At 35.8% G+C, this 9,945-nt stretch overlaps 1 pseudogene; it reads left to right on the top strand.

The window, feature by feature from the left end:
• The first annotated feature begins 4,589 nt into the window (after positions 1-4,589).
• Positions 4,590-9,896, top strand: LOC127426830 (meiosis-specific with OB domain-containing protein-like; annotated as a pseudogene).
• The last annotated feature ends 49 nt before the right edge of the window (positions 9,897-9,945 follow it).

The following is a 9,945-nucleotide window of genomic DNA, read 5'->3' as shown; positions in this document are numbered from 1 at the left end:
TTGTATATTCAAATAAGTCTATTTGTCTATAAGTCAATAACACACCAGTGTGTTATTTAAATTGCAAGACAATCAAATGAGACAAAATTCAGTCTAAGACTGCCTTTGTGCAAGCAATACCTAGTGACCAAACAAGAAGTGCAAGAAGAAAAAAATTGGTGTGAAGAGACCCAGCAAATGAACACATCTATGCCCAATCAGTTATTTGGTAATTATGCACAATTTATGTAAATTTAAGAGATTAATGGTTTGATCTATTAATGTAATGAAATATCATTACCTTTATTTTGAAATACAAAGATGAGTTTTTGGATCTAGCAAACAGACCACATGGCCTGGTCAGTGGACTGGCTTGAAAATGTGGTGTACTGCTAAAGCATCAAGCATGTTAACCATGCTTTCTTTAATTTTGTAGTTGTATTTCATTACATATAACTCAAATAAACTATAAATTGTTTTTCATCATGTGTCTTTTTGTGTGTGTGTGTGTGTGTGTGTGTGTAAATTAACATTTCTTTCAGGTGGGTTTAAATGGTACAGTTGCACAAATCCAAGCTGTGCTCATTCGAAGCCATTGTAAAATGACTAAAAACGCACACCTGGAATCGCACATACTTTATTAAAACGTGAATGGATGAGTTGTTTATTAAGATTGTTATTAATAATACATTGAAAGCAATATGCCACTCAAGCTTTGTATCATGCCTTAGAAAACCTCTGTCTTTTATTACTGCTGTTGCAACTGTATTATAAAAGCAATTAACTACTTGAGTCTCTGTGTTACAGTGATTTTACCGCGGCTAAGAAAGATGCTCTGCATCATGCCAATGGCCCTGTCCCAGATGGAACCCACAAGTCCCTTAAGACCACAAGTTCACATTAAGCGTGCCATTTGGAGCAGGGCCTAAGAATGGCTCTTACCCTTGCTGTATCTTGTGGCTTTTTGCTTAATTAGATGTTCCTTTTTCATTAGATGTCCACTGTTCATTGAGACAATGAAAAAAAAAAAAGTTTTTTTTTTTTATTACTTTTTTTTTTTTAAATAAACTTAAAAATGTATTAAATGCATAGAATATATTTAATGCATCTTTAAAATGTTTTAGTAATGATGAATGTCTTTTATTTGTTCACTAAATACATTTACTGTTCACCAACTTTTGTATGTTGCTGTAAATTTTAAATTATGTTTACCAGTCATGTTGGATATGTTTTACCAGTTGTAAACAATATATTATTGATATTTTTCAATTAATCAAAAAGTGGGCTTAATTGGAACACATCATGGTACAAGATTTACGCCCATTCCAGACTTTTCACATATTTCAAGAAATAGTTTTATTTAATATTTTAAAAATGGCTAGAATTGACATATAAAACTTAAAATTAGAAATTATTCTTAATTGTTTCCATGCTTTTTCCATGCAAACTGAGGAAATATAAATAAAAATGTCTTAAAATAGATTTTTGTATGCTTGACAGGTTGACGTTATGTTTTGTTTTCATACCCTTATTTATGTAGCCCAGTCTAAAAATGGGGAAAACAGAGGAGACGTGTGAAAACTGTAAAACCTGCTGGAGTTTAATTATGCCCATTAAGAGTTTCACCAGTGGGTAACGGACATATTGCAACCTGCAGAAGGTAAATACCTCTGTATGTGTATATTTACTTCTTCATCAAGATGTGTGTGTTAAAGTGAGTTGCTAATTGAGACATTACTACATATTATATAGTAGCAGCCAGTGTTGCTAGTATGTGTTAATGTTGTCAGCTAATTTAAAGTTCAAGCAAACTCGGTATGAATTTGAGAGGTAAAGTAACGTTAATGTTTACTTGATTGTGTTATAACGATAGCAGTTTTGGTGAGTGGTGACACTGTTACCATCTTCCTTCTGTGTTAAGCCAGTAATTAAGTAAATCTGTCAATTCACTGAGAAGTTTGAATGTAGTATAACTTACATTTATGATCGCATCGCGTGTATGTGAGAGACAAACATTGTGTATACTGTTAGAAATTAAATGTACATAGTTGGCAACCATTGCCACCATGTACAATGACTGGTGGTATGGTAAATTGACAGTCACTTAATTTGTAAACAGATTACAGCACAACTACAATAGGCATACACATCTGACTGTTGGAGTACTGTTGTATTTATTGGACCAGAAAAAATATATATGTATATCAAAGGTGTGGTGTGCAGTTACTGATCTTTCAACAGAATGGAAGTTATTAATTAATGTCCAATATTCCAAGGTAATAGCTCTGAGATACAGTATAATTGACTGTGTCCAACTGTACTTCACACAGCAAATGACCACAGCAGTGCATCACCCGTGAGATCATGAGAAGGCTGAAGAACCAGGAGTGACAAGATATCACCGAAAGGTGGGGTACAGAATTAAACCCAGGGACAGGTAAGCAAAAAGAGGCAAGACATACAGAGATTGGATTTGTTCTTACTAATTGAAACCAAGTTCCAATTCAGTTCATTGTCATTAGTATAGCACCATCTCATACAAGAGTAGTTCAAAGTGCTTTACATAAAAACAAAGTAAAACAGCAAAAATGTAATTATAAGCAGAAACATACAAGCATACAGTGCATTCAGAATGTATTCAGACCCCTTCATTTATTCCACATTTTGTTATATTGCAGCCTTAGGCTAAACATTTTTACATTATTCTTTTTTTCACATCAGTCTACACTTCATACCCCATAATGACTAACAAAAACAGATTTGTAGTAACTTTATTAAAAAGTTTTATTAAAAAACTGAAATATCACACTGAAATAAGTATTCAGGCCCGTTTCTATAACATTTGAAATTTAGCTCAGGTGCAGCCCATTTCTCTGGATCATCTTTGAGATGTTTCTACACTTTGATTTGAGTCCTCCTGTGGCAAATGTAATTAATTGGACATTATGTGAAAAGGCACACACCTGTCTATATAAGGTCTTACAGCTGAAAATGCAAATCAGAGCAAAAACCAAGCCATGAGGTCAAAGGAACTGCCTGCAGAGCTCAGAGAGAGGATTGTATCAAGGCACAGATCTGGGGAAGGCTACAAAAAATTCTGCTGCATTGAAGGTTCCCAAGAGCACAGTTGCCTCCATAATTCTTTTTTATTTTATTTTCTCCACTTTTTCTCCCCAATTTGGAGTGCCCAATGCACTCTAAGTCCTCGTAGTGGCATAGTGACTCGCCTCAATCCGGATGGCGGAGGACGAATCTCAGTTGCCTCCGCATCTGAGAAAGTCAATCCGTGCATCTAATCACGTGGCTTGTTGAGCGCATTACCGCGGAGACATAGCACGTGTGGAGGATTCATGCTATTCTCCGCGGTATCCATGCACAACTCACCACGCGCCCCACCGAGAGCGAGAACCACATTATAATGACCACGAGGAGGTTACCCCATGTGACTGTACCCTCCCAAGCAACTGGGCCAATATGGTTGCTTAGGAGACCTGGCTGGAGTCACTCAGCACACCCTGGATTCGAACTCACGACTCCAGGGGGTGGTAGTCAGCGTCAATACTCGCTGAGGTACCCAGGCCCCCTTTTTTTCCCTTTTTAATACATTTGCAAAGTTACCACAAATCTGGTTTTTGCTTTGTCATTATGGAATATGGAGGCTGGTCATTCCTTCAAAATTATCCAGGAAGTAGCTCTTCAATCCGATGGCCACTGTAATATGCATTCTGGGTAAAAACCTTTAACTTGGACTCTTTTAAACTTAAAAATATGCACATTCGATAGCTGAATTAAAATAGACTTGATAAAACACTTGACATAATGTGGCACCAATGGATGATAAAACTATCAGACAGGTAGCTGTGTGAGTAAATTATGATCTGGACAAGTCATTGTCATGTCCATCAATGCAAATTAGCAGGTTATAAAAAATAAAAATAAAAATTCTGTTTGTTTTACAAATTTTTCCTTTAACTACACAGAAATATGTACTTGTCTTGGAGAGATGTTATATTTGGCCCATATCTGTTATGTACTGTATGTGTAGCTGCCTGTTTCTTTGAGCAATATTTACATTCCCATTTCCAACACTGATAACTGCTAATGATAAGAAACTTGCCTTCATTCTTTTAGATCAAGCATTGGAACAAGGTTTACGGGGGAGAACAGACACTCAACAGAGAGACAAGTCGATCACTAGTAAGTATCAACTGCAGTGCTATATAAAATAAGATATTAGTTGTCATCATCATCATCATCATCAATCCTTTATTTAATATTCAGGAGAACATTAAGGGAAAGACCCTCATGACCCTCAGACATGTTATAACAGGGTAAATGCAGCTGCAGTTAATACATTAGATGGTTGGTTTGATTTTGGTGTACCAATTGTCAATATTTTTTTAGCTACAACTGTGTTTACCTTGCTATGATACATATGTGAAAAGTGTCCATTGTTGTGAATCCATGTCTTCCTTCTTTTGGTGGTTCACTTTTTTCTGACAGGGGTGCTAAGACATGCATTAGGTGCATAGTTAAATTGGCAAACATTTAATAACTAACACTCTCAAAGCTGACAGTACTCTGTATTCACATTGCCAGATTGTCTCATAATGGCAAATGTTGGTACAAACAATTTAAATAAAGTTTGTTTAAACTTGTTTAAAGGAATGGTAAATGAAATCCTACTTTTTAAGGACCTTTCAGTGAATCTTAGTGTGTCCCCACCAGATGCACCAAGGATCCAGCTGATTACTGGCAATTTGAGGAGGATTGTTCTTTATCTGCAATGTTGCTCTGTCACTTCTGGTACAGATTGTTTATTTTTTGTTTTGTTTTTTAATGTTATGTTTTGCTTTTACTTATTAATACACTGTATAGTTAGGATTCTGAATTAAAAGACAGTGTAATGTTTCTCCATATATATTAGAACTATACGGAACCCCCAGGGGTCAGGAGAATTTTGTGGAAAACAACATAAAACTGAATTGGAAAATACAAGCTAAAAAAACAAGACCACAACCCCCTCAGCTCAACAGCACAATATGTTGCTTTCTCCACCTGTTTCAAAGGTGAAATCATGACCTCATCATGATAGTAAACCTAATAGACAAGATAGACACATAGAGAAATTATATTTTTAGTTTTTCAATTCCTCCTGGGGTGCTCAGAAGAACGGTTTGTGAATAAATGGTTGATATTGTAAATTTACATCTGAATACATTAAAAAAGTGTTTTAGAATCAGTAGTGGTGTGTATTTTGTTTGTAATTAAGTTTCCAACCCCACTTTAATTGTAGATGTATCAGTTTATTTTGTATTTCTTCAGTATGCTTTCAGTTGCGGATATTTCACAGTAATCTTAAAGCTTATATTTTATGAGAATTTGAAGAAACCTTTCTAATACTGTTAATCAGTACAGTAAATTAAATATTAAATGTTGTATTTATAAATGTTGTATTTCATTTAAGGTTTGTACAATTAAATATTGTATTTAGATTTTAATTTTACAGGTTTTAATCTAAACACAAACAGTGCCAGTCAAGTTTGAGATGATTTTAATCTGTTTTATACAGTATTTTTAGAGACTTTTTATTTTGTCTTCCAAAATAAAACTGGTATTTTACAATCTTTAGCATGTGTTAACTCTAAATTGAAGGTGTTTGATTATAATAATTCAGGAAATACCTGTAAAATAACGGTGTCTCTCTGTAAAACTTTTAATGAAAATTTCTGTAAATTTATTGTTTTTGCACTTTATTTGAATAAGGATATTTTACTTTAATTTTACGGTTTTTGTTTGGCAGCCGCTGCTTCCAGTCATTTGACCGTTTTTTTTTTTTGTTTGTTTTTTTTTACAGTATAGTCCCTTCAGGGTATACAAAATCCAGTTTACATTTGTATTTTTGAATTGAAGCTTGATGAATAAAACTTTTCTTACATTTTATTAATTTTGTGTCGTTATTTTGGTGGTCGAGAATAGGACATCAGTGTGTGGATGTCAAATGTACGTCAAGTTTTTGATGTTACTTTGATTTGCATATTTGACCTGTTTTTTGATGTCAATGTTTGATGTCAATTTGATGTCTTTTCAACATCAATTGCCCATTGGGCAGCGGTGTGGATGCAGCAGAGTTTTTAGTAACTGATGCCATTGTAGAAATTCAAGATTCACAGTCAACTACAATACATTTAATCCATGTGTGAAAGTGTCCAATAACAGGACGTTTACTGAGATTAAGCAGGAGTATTCGGCTGGTCATGTGATTGTAACATGGGAGTCCCCATGAGATGACATTCTCCATGTAGAATAAAACAGATTTTATGAGATTCATCTCATTGTGAGTGCTCATGATTTTATACACATGTTTCAAAATTACTTTTTATTTCTTCTGGAGTAATACTTTTTCAATGAGGAAATAATTACTGAGTGCACCTTTAAGTTATCCTTAGACTGTGTCCAGCCAGGAAATGTTCCTCTGTTGTCATCTTTGTAAGGCAAGGCAAGTTTATTTATATAGCACATTTCATACACAATGGCAATCCAAAGTGCTTTACATATACATTTTAAGAAAATACAAGATACATAAAAAACAAAAAAACAAAAAACAAAAAACAATTAAGAACATGAAATGAGAATACAAATTAATACACACATTGAGAAAAAGTTATCTAAAAATAAAAATAAAAAATAATTAAATAGCATAAAAATCAGAAAAACAGGTATTAAGAGCACGACTTAAGCTAATTGAAAAAGCAGAGAACATGAAATGATCCAAATCATTATTGAACTTCTTTTCCTTTAATTTTAGTCCCAGAGGCAGATCTCAGTGTACCCATGATCAACCAACGCCTACACTGTGTATATAAAACAAGAAAATAAAAGAAAAATGAATATCAAATCTGAACTAAAAAAATCTGCTATCTACTTTTCCTAAACTCGGGGCGTCCCTGTCTGAGTGGAGTGATATAAATTGTAAGTGATATAAATATTTTATCTCAGTAATTACAGGCACACCCTCAGCTATCAAGATATGCTCAGATTTAGAAAAAGGCCAGGATTTTGCCGTTATTCCACATGCCAGTCAAAGACCCGAGGGACTTCTATTTAATGGAAGACATGACTGCAAATGGACAGAGGTTGGATGGAAGCATTATTAACATTCAGACAGCTGTGCAGTCGGTTAGGTTCCTCAGATATTCTTGTAGCTTTTCTTAAAGCTGCTTGACGTATCCTTTGTAATTATTTTTTTAAATTATACTTTTCTCCCCAATTTGGAATGCCCAATTCCCACTACTTAGTAGGTCCTCGTGGTGGTGCTGTTACTCATCTCAATCCGGGTGGCGGAGGACAAGTCTCAGTTGCCTCTGCTTCTGAGACCGTCAATCCACGCGTCTTATTACGTGGCTCGTTGTGCATGACACCGCGGAGACTCAGCATGTGGAGGCTCATGCTACTCTCCACAATCCACGCACAACTTACCATGCGCCCCATTGAGAACAAGAACCACTAATCGTAACCACGAGGAGGTTACCCCATGTGACTCTACCCTCCCTAGCAACCGGGCCAATTTGGTTGCTTAGGAGACCTGGCTGGGGTCACTCAGCACACCCTGGATTCGAACTCGCGACTCCAGGGGTGGTAGTCAGTGTCAATACTCGCTGAGCTACCCAGGCCATCCTTTGCAATTATTATGATTTTGTTATCCAAAGGTAGGAGAAATTATTTACAAAAGCTGATGGATGCACAGGACAGAGGCTAGAAATAAGGCTCTTTGATGACACTGAGACATCTTTTCCTCTAGTGTAGTGAGCAAATACAGTTACATTTAAATCTGCATGTTGTTTTTGTAATCAGTTTCCTACATTAATTGATTCATTCCTTTTTTCATCCAGTTGGGATAAAGAGACCATTCGGCTTGTACAAACACTGACACCAAGAGGAACAGGTATAATAAAGTATACTGTATTTACATTTACTTTTTCTTTTTAGGGATTTTCCCCCTTTTTCTCCCAATTTGGAATGCCCAATTCCCAGTGTGCTTTTTAAGTCCTTGTGGTTGCGTAGTGATTTGCCTCCATCTGGGTGGCAGAGGACGAATCCCAGCTGCCTCTGCGTCTGAGACCGTCAACCCGTGCATCTTATCACATGGCTTGTTGAGTGTGTTGCCATGGAGACATAGTGCGTGTGGAGGCTTCACACCATCCACCGCGGCAACCATGCTCAACTCACCACGTGCCCCACAGAGAACGAACCATATTATAGCGACCACGTGGAGGTTACCCCATGTGACTCTACCCTCCCTAACAACCGGGCCAATTTGGTTGCTTAGGAGACCTGGCTGGAGTCACTCAGTACACCCTGGGATTCAAACTAGCGAACTGCAGGGGTGGTAGCCAGTGACTTTTACCACTGAGCTACCCAGGCCCCCTACATTTACTTTTTCAATTGAAAATATAATACAAATAAAATGAATTGTGTAAATGTATGTGCTTTCTCTTAGTGCTCTTTGTTGCCGATGCTTGCACATTTTTGACAGTTTTCGCAATTGTATGATAGCAACTGTGACCTCAAAAACACTAATTACCCTCAATCCTGGTAGGCATGTGAAATGCTGGCTTTAAAGAATCAATTTAAATAGTTTCCATTATATTATCATTTTGAAAATGGGAAATTATTAAAATTGTTTAGTATATATATATATATATATATATATATTTTTATAAAATCTTAGATACAGCAGAGGCCAACCAGCTGTACACATGTGTTAGGGAATTGTTAGAAACTGGAGGACTGGATGACCCAAGATTTTCTCCCAGGTGATAATGTTCAGTGTAAGTCTTGTGATATACATCTAGACCACTACATTAAGAAAAATAGCAAAGCAATAGCCACACACTAAAATTGTATCCATTCTTTCTCAGTGGATTCAGTTATTGATGTGCTGACTGTGAACCAACTTAAAGCCAGATTTCGGGAACATGCCGATTCCTTTCATTGCATAAAATATGGGTTCATTACAACTCTTGAGCTAGACTCCTCCATCTCGAAAGTCATATGCAACAGATGGTAAGTCTGAAATGCTTTGATAGTTGCAGCTAGCATGGGTTTGTGTTACAACTTACTTTTTACAAGTTTTATTGGATCATTTTGCACTAGTGTAAAATCCAAATTTCAAATCAATGAGGAGAGTCAGACGTGTTTCAGTGGTGCCTGTCCAAGTCAAGGACAACAGCTCCAGGTCACTACAGGCTTTGATCTGCTGGTGGACATTAGTGACCACACTGGAACTTTGCAGTGGCTGAGAAAACCCTGGGCTGTAAAGTGAGCAAATCTATAACATATATTAGTGCTAGTCAAGACAGATGTGCATGTAAATTCATACATATGTTTAAATTCACCTCATGCTTTCAACATTAAAAACAATCACAAAGAGAAACAGTTTTCTCTTCTTTTTTTTTTCTTTGATAAGAATCTTTTTTGATAGTGTAACCCTTGGGTTCATTCCCCATTAAATAAAGAATTTATAACCAAATTAGTAACTATCTCTAATATTAAATATTATATAATTAGTATAAATGTGTGTACTAGGAAGAATAAAAGAAAAATATTTATCTTGACAGACAGAAGAGTTTCTGTATCTGTCAGAGTCTCAAAGGATAGATGTGAAGTGGAAGGTTCTCCTGGAGAGATGCAAAATTTATCTTAAGGTTAATGGTCATCTTTGAATTTTTTCCATTTGACTTTGATCTTAACCTTGAATATTTAAAATAAGGATATATTTTTTGATTTATTTATTTTTTTTTTAATAGGTCCTTCCATCTGCTAAAGTCAAAAGTGGAATAAGGGTGAGCATTTTGTCATGTACCCTTGATGACCCTGTTGAAGTGAAGCAAAATCTTGCCTCATTTGTGGTTTGAGGCTGTTGTGTAACATGGCAGTCAAACAGCATTATTCATATGAAATGAA

The sequence above is a fragment of the Myxocyprinus asiaticus genome, chromosome 36, assembly GCF_019703515.2.
Source record: "Myxocyprinus asiaticus isolate MX2 ecotype Aquarium Trade chromosome 36, UBuf_Myxa_2, whole genome shotgun sequence".
Classification (NCBI taxonomy): Eukaryota; Metazoa; Chordata; class Actinopteri; order Cypriniformes; family Catostomidae; genus Myxocyprinus; species Myxocyprinus asiaticus.
This window is presented reverse-complemented; position numbering and strand designations above follow the sequence as displayed.